At 50.7% G+C, this 12,345-nt stretch overlaps 1 long non-coding RNA gene across 1 annotated transcript; it reads right to left on the reverse strand.

The window, feature by feature from the left end:
• Positions 1 to 4,515: 4,515 nt before the first annotated feature.
• On the reverse strand, positions 4,516 to 10,324 carry LOC128844993 (uncharacterized). The gene is made up of 2 exons (XR_008446586.1): positions 10,262 to 10,324; positions 4,516 to 6,741 (listed from the first exon to the last, which is right to left on the reverse strand). It is a non-coding gene; the product is annotated as an uncharacterized LOC128844993 (long non-coding RNA).
• Between the last annotated feature and the right edge of the window lie 2,021 nt (positions 10,325 to 12,345).

Genomic DNA, 12,345 nt, shown 5'->3' on the forward strand with positions numbered 1-12,345 from the left:
TAAGAACAAGTAATAGTGAAGAGAGGCCTGACTCTAGCTGCGTGAGATACTGACTCTGCAGGTCTCTTATTTCCACACGTCCCATGCTGGCACTCACCCTAGAGAGGGCGATAACGGTTTCCCAAGCAAGACGCAAACACGTGAAACAATAGACTGAGCTCCGTATTCCAGTAACGACTCTGGGCCTGGAAATACCCCCGCCGGTAACAATGCCCAGCGTGGCTCTGGGCTAGCAAGCTAGGGCTGCAGCGCAGCGCCGGCCGAGATGGGTTTCCGTATCTCGATGGTGTAGAGTAGAGCTCGGGGAAGGGCAGGTTCTTCGAGTCGCGGGGCTCTTGCCTTCCTTACAGGCGGTGCTGGTATTCCGGGCAAACCGCGCCTCACCGCCAGCGTTTACACGTGTGATGCCCCATCCAGCGCGCTGAGTCACAGCTCGGCAGGGCCCCTGGCTGGGTGCGGCGTGAGGCGCTGCGGGGAAGGGTGAGCCGGTCTCCTTTGGGGCCGCTCGCTAGAAACCCCCAGGTGCAGCGTCTGCGGCCACAAGCCCCGGGGCTCGGAGGAAAAAGCAGGTCAAGTCTCTGCCCCGCTCTCTCCACCGATTGGCCTGGGCCAGTCCTGGCTCGTCCCCCCGGCACCGGTTCCTGGGCGCGGGCTGCTTGGCCAGTGCATGGAAACGGGCCAGCGAGGGGCCCTGGCGGGCAGCGCTAACTGGGAACGGAGCGCAATGGGCTGCCCACCCCTGGACTACACTGCCAGCCCGGGGCGGAGGTTCCTCACGCCGGGGTCTCTGCTGGAGAAGCCGAGGGGGGCTGGAGAGTTCAGGGCCGGGGGTGCGGCTGGCAAGGGCGCCTGGCGTCAGAGGGGCGCCTCGGGGCCCGGGCGTGCAGACCCCTTCCCTCGGCTGCTTCCAAGCGGCCCTGTAGCCCCGCGGTGCGCCCGGGCCCGGCAGCGTCTGGTGCCGCCTGTTTGCCGGCTCTGCTCCCTGCGTTCCGCTCCAGATGCCTCGCCCCAGGGACGCCAGGGCAGGTGCCCTGCGCCCTCCACCCCGTGCCCCTTGGAGCCCTGGTCAGGGTCAGCAACAGGAGACGGGGTGGCCCCCGTTGGCAGCTCCCTCTGCAGTGCCCTCCTGCTTGTGGGACAGCTGGGGGCAGCCTCTGCTCTGAGCTCCCTCTGCGGCCAACTTCCCTTCCATCGCTCCAGCGTGGGCCTTGGCAGGCTGCGGCGAGGCCCTTCCCCGCTCAGTGCATCTGTGCACGGGAAGGGCAGGGCTCCAGCCCCGGAGGCCAGAGTGTGAGCCCCTGCGCCCCTAAGGATTCAGCTTGCTGCCTGTGGGCCGCCCCTGAAGCATTGGGGGTGGGGAAGCCGGACCTTGTGTGTATGGATGGGATCGGGGACGCCCCCCCAGGGCAGAAGATGCGCTTGGCGTCGGTATCAGGGACTAAGCCCTGTCTGGTCCCTACTCGGCCTTTTCTCTAGCCCGTGCTATGTCCTTAACTGAGCACGGGGTGGGGTGTTTGCTTCCCCGCCGCGTCCTCTGCAGCCGAGCTTTGTTGCACTAGCCGGAAAGGGCCCGGCGATGACCTAGGAGCGTGGCCAAGGGGCTGGGGTCACTCGCACACTCAACCCGGACTGGACTAGCGATCCCTGGTTCCTGCAGCTGCTGTCAGGGGCTGAGGAGATCAGCAGCCTGGCCATGCTGAATAGCTAGGGGAGCCCACGCCGCCTTCTTCCCCCGAGGGCGGTGCGAGGGACTGCTGCCCCCAGATCAGGGGCAGGCTTTCACCAGGGCTGCTCGGGCTCGGGGCCAGGAGGCTGCTCCGGGGGAGTTATAGACCCCACAGGCCAAGCGGTGAGCCAGCTCTGGGGAGTGACTCTCTGCGGCGGAGGAAACTAGGCGGGATTTGTGCCTCTCTTCACAGCAGAGCACTTGGGGGCAGATCTAACCTGCCTGGAACGTGTCGGCCTTTGCACGGGGGTAGATCTTGTTCTCGCCACGTTGTGCAGGTGGTTTTCCTCCTTCACCCGCAGAGGTAGGAGCGACGGGAGTACTAGTCCTGGCTCAGCCCTCTGGGTTCCAGTGGGGCCTTGAAGTTCAGCGGACTCCCTGTCACCCCCACCGCACCTCTTCCAGTGACCCGCCCTCAGCCAGTCCCCTCTTAAGCACAATAGGGAGAGGCTGGGACTGTGCACCTGTGGGATTTGACTTCTTCCTTGTTTTTATTTTGCGTATGTTCCCGAAGAACTTGGAATAAAATCCCAGAGCACCAGGGCTTTGCTGAGCGCCCCCCCCCCCCCGGCCATTGAGTTTATACTAGATTCCCTTTAGCAGGTGCAAGATGGAAATGCAAAGCCTGCTTTGAGTTCTCACGGTGCCTGAGAAAATACAGATTTTCTACCTATCCGGTGCTACAATATGTATTGGGATTGCGTTTTCTTCAGGCAGGCGAAGGGCACTCGTGAGGTCTATCAGCTCTCTCACTGAGGATTAAAGACACAATCCAGATCCTTTGCGATGGTTAGATTGATCAGAAACTGTTCTGTAATATTTCTTCGGGTTTTTTTTAATGTCATGTACTGTTTTGTTACCCGCAAACTGACAACAATCGATTTTTGTGGACAATATTTGATCTTAAATTACATTTTAACAGCAAGCAGCAGTCATATTTTGTTTTATACTTCCTACTCCATATACCCCCTTAAATCACCCAACTCTCTGCCATTTCTAGTTAATTAAAAACGACACATTTTAATAAACATACCTGGCAATATTCTCTGCTCTGTATTTGAGATACGAACTAGAGGCCCTCCCATAAATGTGCTTCACCTATAAGCTACCTCTAGACTGGTTTAAACCTTATAGACTCCAAGATTTCGATTATCTGAGAACTTGGAAAAGTTGTGTCAGATAGGTTGAAATAATTGTTTCCAATATCCGGTCTCCTACACTAAAACTGAACGAATTAAGCAGATACAAATGTAAAACTTGCATTAAAGAGAAATTATGTCCATTTTCAGCTTAAAATTCATTTGTAAGATGTTTTCAGGGGTCTCTCTCTCCTCTGTCCATCTGAGAATCAAGTTCTTCCTACTTCTAGTACTGGGATTAAAGAAAAAACGAAATTCACAACTGCAAAATACGTGCACGTTAATTTTTATCTATATATCTATATCCACACACAATATTTTGTTAGTGTCATTAACTTGGTAAAAACATCCCCCAACCTCAGTCCAATGAACATTCCTTCAGTCAAACCCTATGGCAACAAATAAAATCATCCCGATGATACAAGAGCAGCAGCATTTAATTTATGTCTTAATTCATGGGGAGGGGAAAAATATAATTCATTGACAAGCTGTCTGCGGTTTAAACCAAATGCAGCATAAACAGCAGACAAGCCCAGAATCGAAACCTGTGTTTTCAGTAACAATATTATTATTATTATGACAAGAAGTTTTAATGCAACAAGCGCGAACCATCTCAAAGAGGGAATTTTAACACTATAGATTTGACAAATAAGATTGGAATGAAACAGTTCTATAAATTGCATCTCTACTCTTGGTCGTACATACATTTCAGCTCCAAAATGGGCCACTAAGTGTCGCTGTTGTCCACAGCAGCTCTGACAGTTCCACTCAAAACAAAATCGGTTTCATTAGGCTTTAGCGTCAAATGCAACCCTAGCTCACACTCTTTAAAAAAAATACAAAAATTATCGTCAAATTATCCAGATTTTTACTTCTATTTGCAATACACGCATTTAACAAACTCTGTAATATTTCTTCACGTTTTATTTTTGGTGAGGGCTTGATGTTTTAATTTTGCAATAGCATCGGACTCTCATAGGAGACCGATTTAAAGTACAAAAGGGAAACCAATGAATTTTGTGTCATAAAAATCCTAGCAGTGATAACGTCTCCTATATTTGACACGTGTTTGTGTATGTAATATAGATATAAATATTGTCCATAATGTCTCACACCCTGTATATATACATCTCTAGCGGACGTTGTGTAGGATTCAAACACAAAGATGCCGTGTGTAATGTTTGTCACGTTTAGTTCTATAGCTATAGACCGATGTAATACATTTTATACAAGAAGTGCCGCGTTAACTTGATAGATTAAATAAAAAAGACGTTTTTCTTCTTCAGCACCTTTAGCACAATCCCAAAGTGTGTCAAATTCTCAGCCCTACAGTTAAAGAAAACAACTTTTTATCGTTGGCTGGTTTCTTTTATTTTCTTTTTAATAGTGTGGTCTTTGTTTTGATATTCCGGGAAATTTAAATTTACATATTTTTTTCTGATATTTTTACATGGGGGGGGATCGATGTATGATTCCCCCCCCCCTCCATTTTGTTCGTTAATGGAAACTATCGTGCGTTGAAAGAAAGGGAGACAGATTTATTTGTTCATTGCAAAATCCCTCTGAACATTGCAAAACGTGAGCCATTCTTTATGGCGGAGTTTGTCCATTAAAAATAACGCATTCCTTATACAATACCAACGCTCACGATTTTGGATTAAAATATTGTCTTTATTTTACATCCGAGCACATTACAGTATCATTGAATATTTTTTTTAAAGAAACTGTCTCGAGCACAACTCAGTTCGAAAATCAAAACGGGGCTTTTTGTAGTGTAAAAATTAAAGCCATTCTAATGCCAACCCTTCCAGAACATCACACTCAGTGTTACACCGGGAACGAAAAAAAGAAACCCACCCACAACGGTTTATTTCCCAAATGAAATGCCCCTTTGAAATCTAAATATATTTTTTAAGGAAGGGGGGATTCATCGGGTCTGTGCCTCTCCACAACAGCTGCCGATTGAAGCCAGAACCCCGCAGTGCTATCAACAACTGTCCAAGCTCTTCCTTTCCCCCCCCCTCTTTTTGGAAGAAGTAAACAAGCATGTTACCTTAACATGATCGCAATAAACAGGCCAGACAATGGGGACACGGGGACTTTGCTTAACCTCGCATGTCCTTCTTCATTGAGATAGACCGGACCCGCATTGTTAGCATCCTGCTTCAGAGGGAAAAGAACAAAATCTAAAGGTCAGGGGTCAAGGACTTTCCCATTCTTCTCTCGTTTATTTCTCTGCCCTTTTCACTCAGGGGATCATAAAGAGGTCGCCTGGTGGCACAGAAGGGCTCCCGTGCATTCCTTTACTTGAAATGAGGGTGTCTGTGAGCAAATACATCCGATCTCTAGCTGGATCCGAAGCTAGAGACCCAGAGATCGATAGAGCCACACACAGCTTGCACCTTTCTCTATATAATAGCATATTAACATTATGCATTTTCTCTGTGTATACATGTGCTCCAATATCACCCTGCCTACTGCACGTCAAAGGGCAACTTATCATGCCATGGAGCCTTTTTATTTCAAAACAAAGGGAGAAGACTGAATAAGGCCCGGCACTATTATAAATGGTGGGCCAGGTTTGAATTTCAACTTGCCTCCTTCTAATAGACTAGTAAGATTAAGCAAAAATATCCAGGTGTATTTAATGGGTTATCGATAGAAAAACGAATCTGTCTAGAAGAGAATTGCCTGTAAAATAGTAGGGGGAAGAGACATTTTAAAATGTACTTTTTCTGGGGCTGATGGCACCGCCTAATGTGAATCTTTTTGGTGGTTTATTCGGTTATTTTATCTATTCCGCAGGCGGCCAGGTAGTATCCAAAATACCATTTTTGGAATATTGTACGGATCCCTTCAATTTCGACTGTAAGATATGAACACACCGAGCAAATCCTTTATTAAATAAGCTCAAGATGGTCATGTGCAAAATGGATGGACTGGTGGGTAATATAGTTACACGCTGCAAGGCTAAATATATGAACCGCGGGCATGCAGATTCACGTGTGTGTAACTAGATAGATGTAGGGAGAGAATGTGGTACTATAGTGTGTGTGTCACACACGCGGGAAAGAGAGACGTGTTGGAGAAAGATTCTCGGCACAGCCTAAACTCGGACCAGGGCGCTAGAAATGTCGGTATCCTCCCCAACTATCCTCTGCTCGCCAGGGTTAGGAAATGCTACTGCAGCGAGCGCATCGGGGGAAAGGCTGCGCGCCCAGTGCCGGCTGCTGCTTCGCAAAAGGAAATAAACGCCAGGCAAAGAGAGGCTTGCCAGGGCAGGCTTTCCACTTTCTGCAGGGGAAAGTGCCCAGGGAATCGGAGCTCAGGGAGGGAAGCGGCTGCGCCCAGGAAAGTCAGAACGTAGCGAGCAGGTGTCCGAGTGCCCGGCCTGGAGCTCCCGGCCAGCTCCAGGGGATGCGGGGCCGAGCAGTGTCCTGGGCGGTGCCTCTTACCGGGGGGCCGAGAAACCGAAAAATGCAGCATCGGACAACCGGGGATGGGACCCGAGGGACTCCCCGTTTGTCCCCCAGCTGCCCGGGCATTTGTGGCTCCGCTACTAGCAGAGAGAGTGTGGATCCCTTAGCCCCCGCAATCCGCCGAGCTCCCGTCGCAGCGCTGGGCAGAGTCCTCAGCCCGGGCTGGTCCATCGCTTAGCAGGGCTGATGGCCGGGCAGGCTCCCCCCCACGCCCTGGCTGAAGGGACGCCAGGTTGTTTGGAAACAAACCCTGGAGGAGTCAATTCCGCCTGGCGATCGGTCTTTCTAGGTTCTGCAAATGCTGCTTGTCCGGGTACGTCCGCGTCCCCTTTCCCTTTCCATCTCCCGCGAACCGGCACCGGTTCCCAGCCGACTCCAGAGCCACAGGCCGGCCTGCCTGTAACAGAGTGGGATTTACAGGTAGTCCCCTGGATCTCACCATAGAGCGCCCATAGAATTCAGCTCGGATACAAGTTTTTGCCCTCTCCCCCCTGCCCTGCCTTTCCAACCACTAGGCTCGGGGAAAGTTTCCTAGGCGAGAGAGAGCCCGCACGCCAGGCCCCCGGCTCGCTCTTCCCCGGCTGCCAGTGTCTCTCTCCTGTGTGCAGCTCGGCGTGCGGTTCGTCCCCATGTTCCTCTCTTTCCAAGAACAAACTTTAACCCAGGTGGGCATCGCAGCCATTCGCTTCTCCACCCTTTTAAAAATCATTTCACACCCCCCCCCCCCCCCCGCCTGTCTCTCTCCCCATCACACGAGAAGCCCAGGGGAAGAGTTTACAGAATTTCTTTTCTTTCTCTCTCTCTCTCTCTTTTTTTTTCCCAGGGGCAGAGGCATAGGAGAGCTGGAACTGCCAACGCGTTTTATAGGTGACGTATGGGCCTACGTGGGGAGCCTGTGCCCAAGTACCACATCTTATAGGCTTTTTCTCCTGAAATGACATCTCCCTGCAGTTCTCACCCCCCCCTTTCAGTCTGAAAAAGCAGCCCCCTTTTTCTGCTCAGGAGATAAGCCCCAGAGCTCCAGAAGTGCAGAGAGAGAGCGAGGGGAGGAAGCTCAGACTAGATATGTGTGTGTGTGTGGGGGAGACCCTCCCTTTTGGGGCTCAGGGCTAGCCGAGGAAGCCAGGCGGCGAGGCGAGAGGCTGGGCATCAGGTGGACCCCCCCAAGGTAAGACACCTCTCACATTTGGATGCGTTTCTTAAAGCGTAGGCGGCAGCTATTAATGTCCTCGGCTAATGCCCTGCAAACTCGGTGCCTTCTGTGGCCTCGGGTGAAAGGCTCTTTAATTGGGTTTGATTAAAGGGGAAAAAGGGAGGGAAAATGCCCAACAGCCCAACTGGGTCCTCCGCGTCCTGAAATTAAGTACCGCAGCCCCCTTGAACGCCTCCTTCGGCTGCAGGTCCCGGGTTTCGGGTGGGTTTGTTTGCCAGCTTAAAAAAAAACCACCCAGAAGCGCGTGCGTGTGTTTAAAGTCTTTTAAGGCTGCTGATTGTCTTTCCCCTGGTGATGGAGTTCGGGTTATCCCCCATCTCCCTTTACAAAGGCGTTCACACTCTGGAGACACCCTTGTCCATGTTTGTTTTGGTCCGAGATCTGTTTCTCTTGGCTCACTGTAAACCGATGCTCTGCAGGCGCGTGCATATATAATCTATGTTACATATGCCCTGGGTAGTAACTGTTCATTCCCTCCAGAAAGGACTGGGATACGCAGCAAATAAGCCCTGCTCCCCAGCCTCGCACTAATTTCGGTGTGTGCCTGCCTAAATGCATTCAAGCTCGGCTTGGCAATCGGCTCTCTCAATAGAGCCCCAGTGTGACCTGAACAAAGAATTTGAAAGTAGTTAAATTGCAGGACACGTCCGCTGCCTGGGTGCTTAAATTTTTTTTTAAAAGGAGAAAAGGAAAGGAGAGAGACTTTTCTTTGGGCTGGTGAGAAAATGCTCAGGGTAAAAGTTGGTTTGGCGTCTTCATTTCAGCGGCAATGGAGCAGAGCTAATTCAATAGGAAACGGGGGGATTTTTTAATGAAAAGACCGCCAGGGTTACAACAAAGTTAAGCTCTTGTGAATTAATTATTAGGGCAAATAAACTTTGAAGGGGGGGCGGCTTTACCGTGAAAGGGTGCGACTTATTGTTATTTTAATGTTTAATGACAATGCAATGCGATTTCGACCTAGACTGAGCAAAGGGATTTCTGGCAATTCCAGGGAAGATGGATGGATAAATAATCTAATAACTGATTTAGAATCAAATACTGTAAAATCCAGAGAGCTTTGATTTCTGTTCGCCATGTCATCTGCCTGATTTCTTATGGCAACTTTCAGCTGCAAAAATCTAAAGGCATTCCGGGTGAGGAGTTGTTTTGTTGTAGATAGCCTGTTTATTTAATATGATATCAAACAAAATAATACAGTGTATGGTATCTCCACTGGGTTTAAAATAATTGTTTCAAGGCTAGGAAAGAGCTAGGAGGCAACACAAATAGGGAATGGGCAACTGGCTGGAAAGATTTTTAAATACAAATCAAAGCAAGCTGTAAAGCAGGAAATCTAGGGAAAGGGAGCAAGATAATGCAGAGGGAAAGGTTGTTTAAGGATAGTGGGTTTTTTAAAAGAAGGTTGCATGACAAAATTAAAGGAGGAAGAGAATGACAGAAAGAGAAATAGGAGAGAAGGAAGAGAAGGAAAGGAAAAGAGGAAAGGAGAAATGGAAATGAAGAGGGAAACAGCGAAGGAGAAATTAAAGCGCCTTTTTATATCCCCCAAGAATAAAAAGCCAGTGGAAGCCTGGACACTTCGAATTATACGTTGGATGGCAGGGAAGCGGACTGCAATGGGTTAACTCGATTGCTCATGAACTTGGCCTGTCTGTCCGTCTGGATTTTGATGGATGGGTAGACCCCGCTGACAAGTTCAGACGGCGGGACCTCCCCTGCTGCTCCAGCGGACTGGAAAGCCAGGACAGCGTCTCAGAGCCGCAGCCCCGCGCCCTGACACCCAGCATCCGCTCTTGCTCTCTGCATGCTGCAGAATGGGAAAGCGGCGCCCCCTGCCCCCACCCCCCAAAAAGTTCCCCACTCCTGCGCTTTAAGCAACCCTGAAAGTCCCGCCGATCCGCCTGCTGTTGGGGAAGGTTGGGAGTATAAGAGCCTCGTGCCAAGAGTACTGTGCGTAGGGCCGTTGTTGAGTTTCCAGCCGAGCCGGAAAGCTTTGTACTTTGTTAATCCGAGTTAATTTTCAGCATTTGGACAGCGGCTAGGAAAGCGAACCGGGGGAGCCGCAACATTTCCAGGGAAGAAATGACATTGACCCAGGGAGATGATCTTGTGTTGTCACAATGGAGTGGAATTAGTAGCAATATTCTGAAGAGGGGAAATAACAAAACACCCCCATCTGCTGGAAGGGGCAGGGGCGAAGCGGCGATCTGGTTGACTGGGGAAGGCGATGTTGCAGTTGGGGTGATTAGAATGTCTTGCTCCCAAACGCTGAGAGAGGAGCATTGTTTTCTCACTGCCTATGGCAGGGGTGTGAAGTAGAGAGGGAGGCGGGTGTCTTGCTGTCTCTCCCATCTCCCTCTCGGTATTTTCGGTGTGATGTGGCTGAGGATATCACTGTGAACATGCCGAGCTGCACATGTACAATGGGATGTAAATACCCTCCAGGAGCTATAGCTATTGGGATCCCAATAATATTATTAGGATTCACCTGCAGAATAAAATGCAAACCCTAGACAATAAGCTATTCAGAGAGGCATTTATGACCCCAGCTTGGCCATGAGATAGGCTGAAATCCAGGAGAAATGCAATCGGGATCCAAAATCCCAGTTAGCTCGGGTGGGTTTGGGGCTGGCATGCACTCCCCCAACCCCACGCCTCCCACTCACTCCCCATCCCGAGAAAACGAGAGCGAAGCATTTACCTTCCCAGAAATCAAATCTCTGCCTTTCAGTTTAGCGGCTAACCAGGGAGGTTTGAGGGGTTCGCTGGAGAGCTGGACTGTTAAAAGGCTTCCCGAGCAGCCTATCAGATTAAGAATTGCCAGGGTTTAATTGGGACGCCTTCGGAGTCTTAATTAAAGGGTAAGATCAGGGGGCTGCGCTTCCCGTTTGGTGGAGACTGCAGGCGCCCCCCCCCACACACCGCCTGTCTCCCCCCTCCCGCTCCCCTCCTCCCCTCTGCCATGGTTGGAGTGAGTAAAATGCTGCTGGGCTGACGTCACTGCGGGCTCAGCCTGCCAGCAGAGGAGGCTCCTGGAGAGGAACCAGAGCCTGGAGCTAAGAGAAGCTGGGAAGACACAAGGAGCCCAGCCAGGCTCCTGGCCCGCGCATCGCCGCCGGAGAGGTCCGGGGTAGAGGGCCGAGCCCCGGCAGGAGGAGCCGCTAGAGGGGATCGGCGCCTGCCTGGCTGGGGATTGCCACCGCCACCGCCTCGCTCGCCTTCCCAGAGATCGCCGCCGCCTGCTTCCTTCCTTCCCTCCCCTTCCCTTCGTCCACGCCTGGCCGCGGAGTGTAAGTGCGCGCTCGCCCCTGGCCGCTGCCTCTCCGCCTCCCCGGCGCGGCTGGCGTGGGGTCGCCCCTCGGAGGAGGAAGGGAGACTTGCTTTGGGTGCAGCGCGAGGGGACTTGGTACAGTGACCCCCCCCCCGGCTTCCAGTGGGGCTGGCCCTAGGCCGGGGGAGCTCGGCTCTGGGGGGACTCACTTGGGAAGGGGCGATTTCGCCCTGCTCTTGGACGTGCCGTTTAAACAAGCAACGGGCAGAGGGATGGAGCTGTCGCTCTGTGTGCCAGGCGAGGTGTGTGAGGGGCTGTAGGGATCCTCCCTCCGCCAGACAGAGCCTTGACCGGTTGGCACCGTGGAGCGTGACAAGGCCATGGTCAATGGAAACTCTTTCTTCTTCCTTTTTCAATCCCACAGCCAAGTCCATGGGTGGGGGGGGGGGGGGGGAGAGAAGAGGCGTGATCCGGGGCCAAACCGGAATCGGGCGGCTTTGGGTCCAATGCACGATTATGGATGCTTTAGAGAAGGATACTAAGCAGAAATTGAGGGCAAAAATATAATTCCAGTAGGCGAATGTGTATCCATTAGGGTAGCATCTCTCGCTCTCTCTTCCCCCAGGGAAGGGTCATAGGAAACAACCCAGGGCGAGAACAGGGACCTTTGTTGTAAAAGGGATAATTTTTAGGGAGGCCTTAGAATATGTATTTCGGGAAATAGATCAACTCCTATTCCCCTTGGAATTTTTGTTTCTCTGAGACCCATTGGGTGAGCTGGGGTCATCGTCTGCTTCCAAGGATTTCAGCTGATCGGATGCCCGAGAAGTTGGTAATTTATAATCAGAGCAAGCTTTTGTCACAAGCTTTTGTAAGGTGTCTCCATTGAACTCTAGCCGAATCCAGCTGTGATTTAAACAGTCTTAAAAGGCGTGGTGCAAATGTGTGTCTGTCTGTAATGTCGTGTACATTTTATTAGTGTTCAGAACAAACAAAGCGGGTTCTAACGCTTATACTGACCCATCTCTAAGTGTGTATGTGTGTGTTTCTCTCTGTGTGTGTGTGTGTGTAATGCAGAATAGAAAAGGTTTCAGAGGGGTAGCCGTGTTAGTCTGTATCAGCAAAAACAATGAGGAGTCCTTGTGGCACCTTAGAGACTAACACATTTATTTGGGCATAAGCCTTCATGGGCTAGAACCCACTTCATCAGAATAGAAAAGGATTGGCTGTTACTCTGAAATATCAGTAGATCTCAATAGATATTTTTAGAGACAGGGGTTAATATGAAGGTGAATTAAAATTTTAGGGACCCTTTCAAATAAACCGAAAGGGGAAAACGTTGTAGTACTGAGAGCCCGTGATTCCATCGTCTGGGCCTAGAGTTAAATAAAATAACAAAAAGGGAAGTTTTACCTTTTGCGAAGTGGCCGGTCTTGCGAACTGGGTGTCAGACAGAAGAGAGGTTTGCGGTGATATGCACTTTGCTTGAATGATTAAATTCGCTGAATTTCAGA

This window comes from Malaclemys terrapin, chromosome 10 (genome assembly GCF_027887155.1).
Source record: "Malaclemys terrapin pileata isolate rMalTer1 chromosome 10, rMalTer1.hap1, whole genome shotgun sequence".
Classification (NCBI taxonomy): Eukaryota; Metazoa; Chordata; order Testudines; family Emydidae; genus Malaclemys; species Malaclemys terrapin.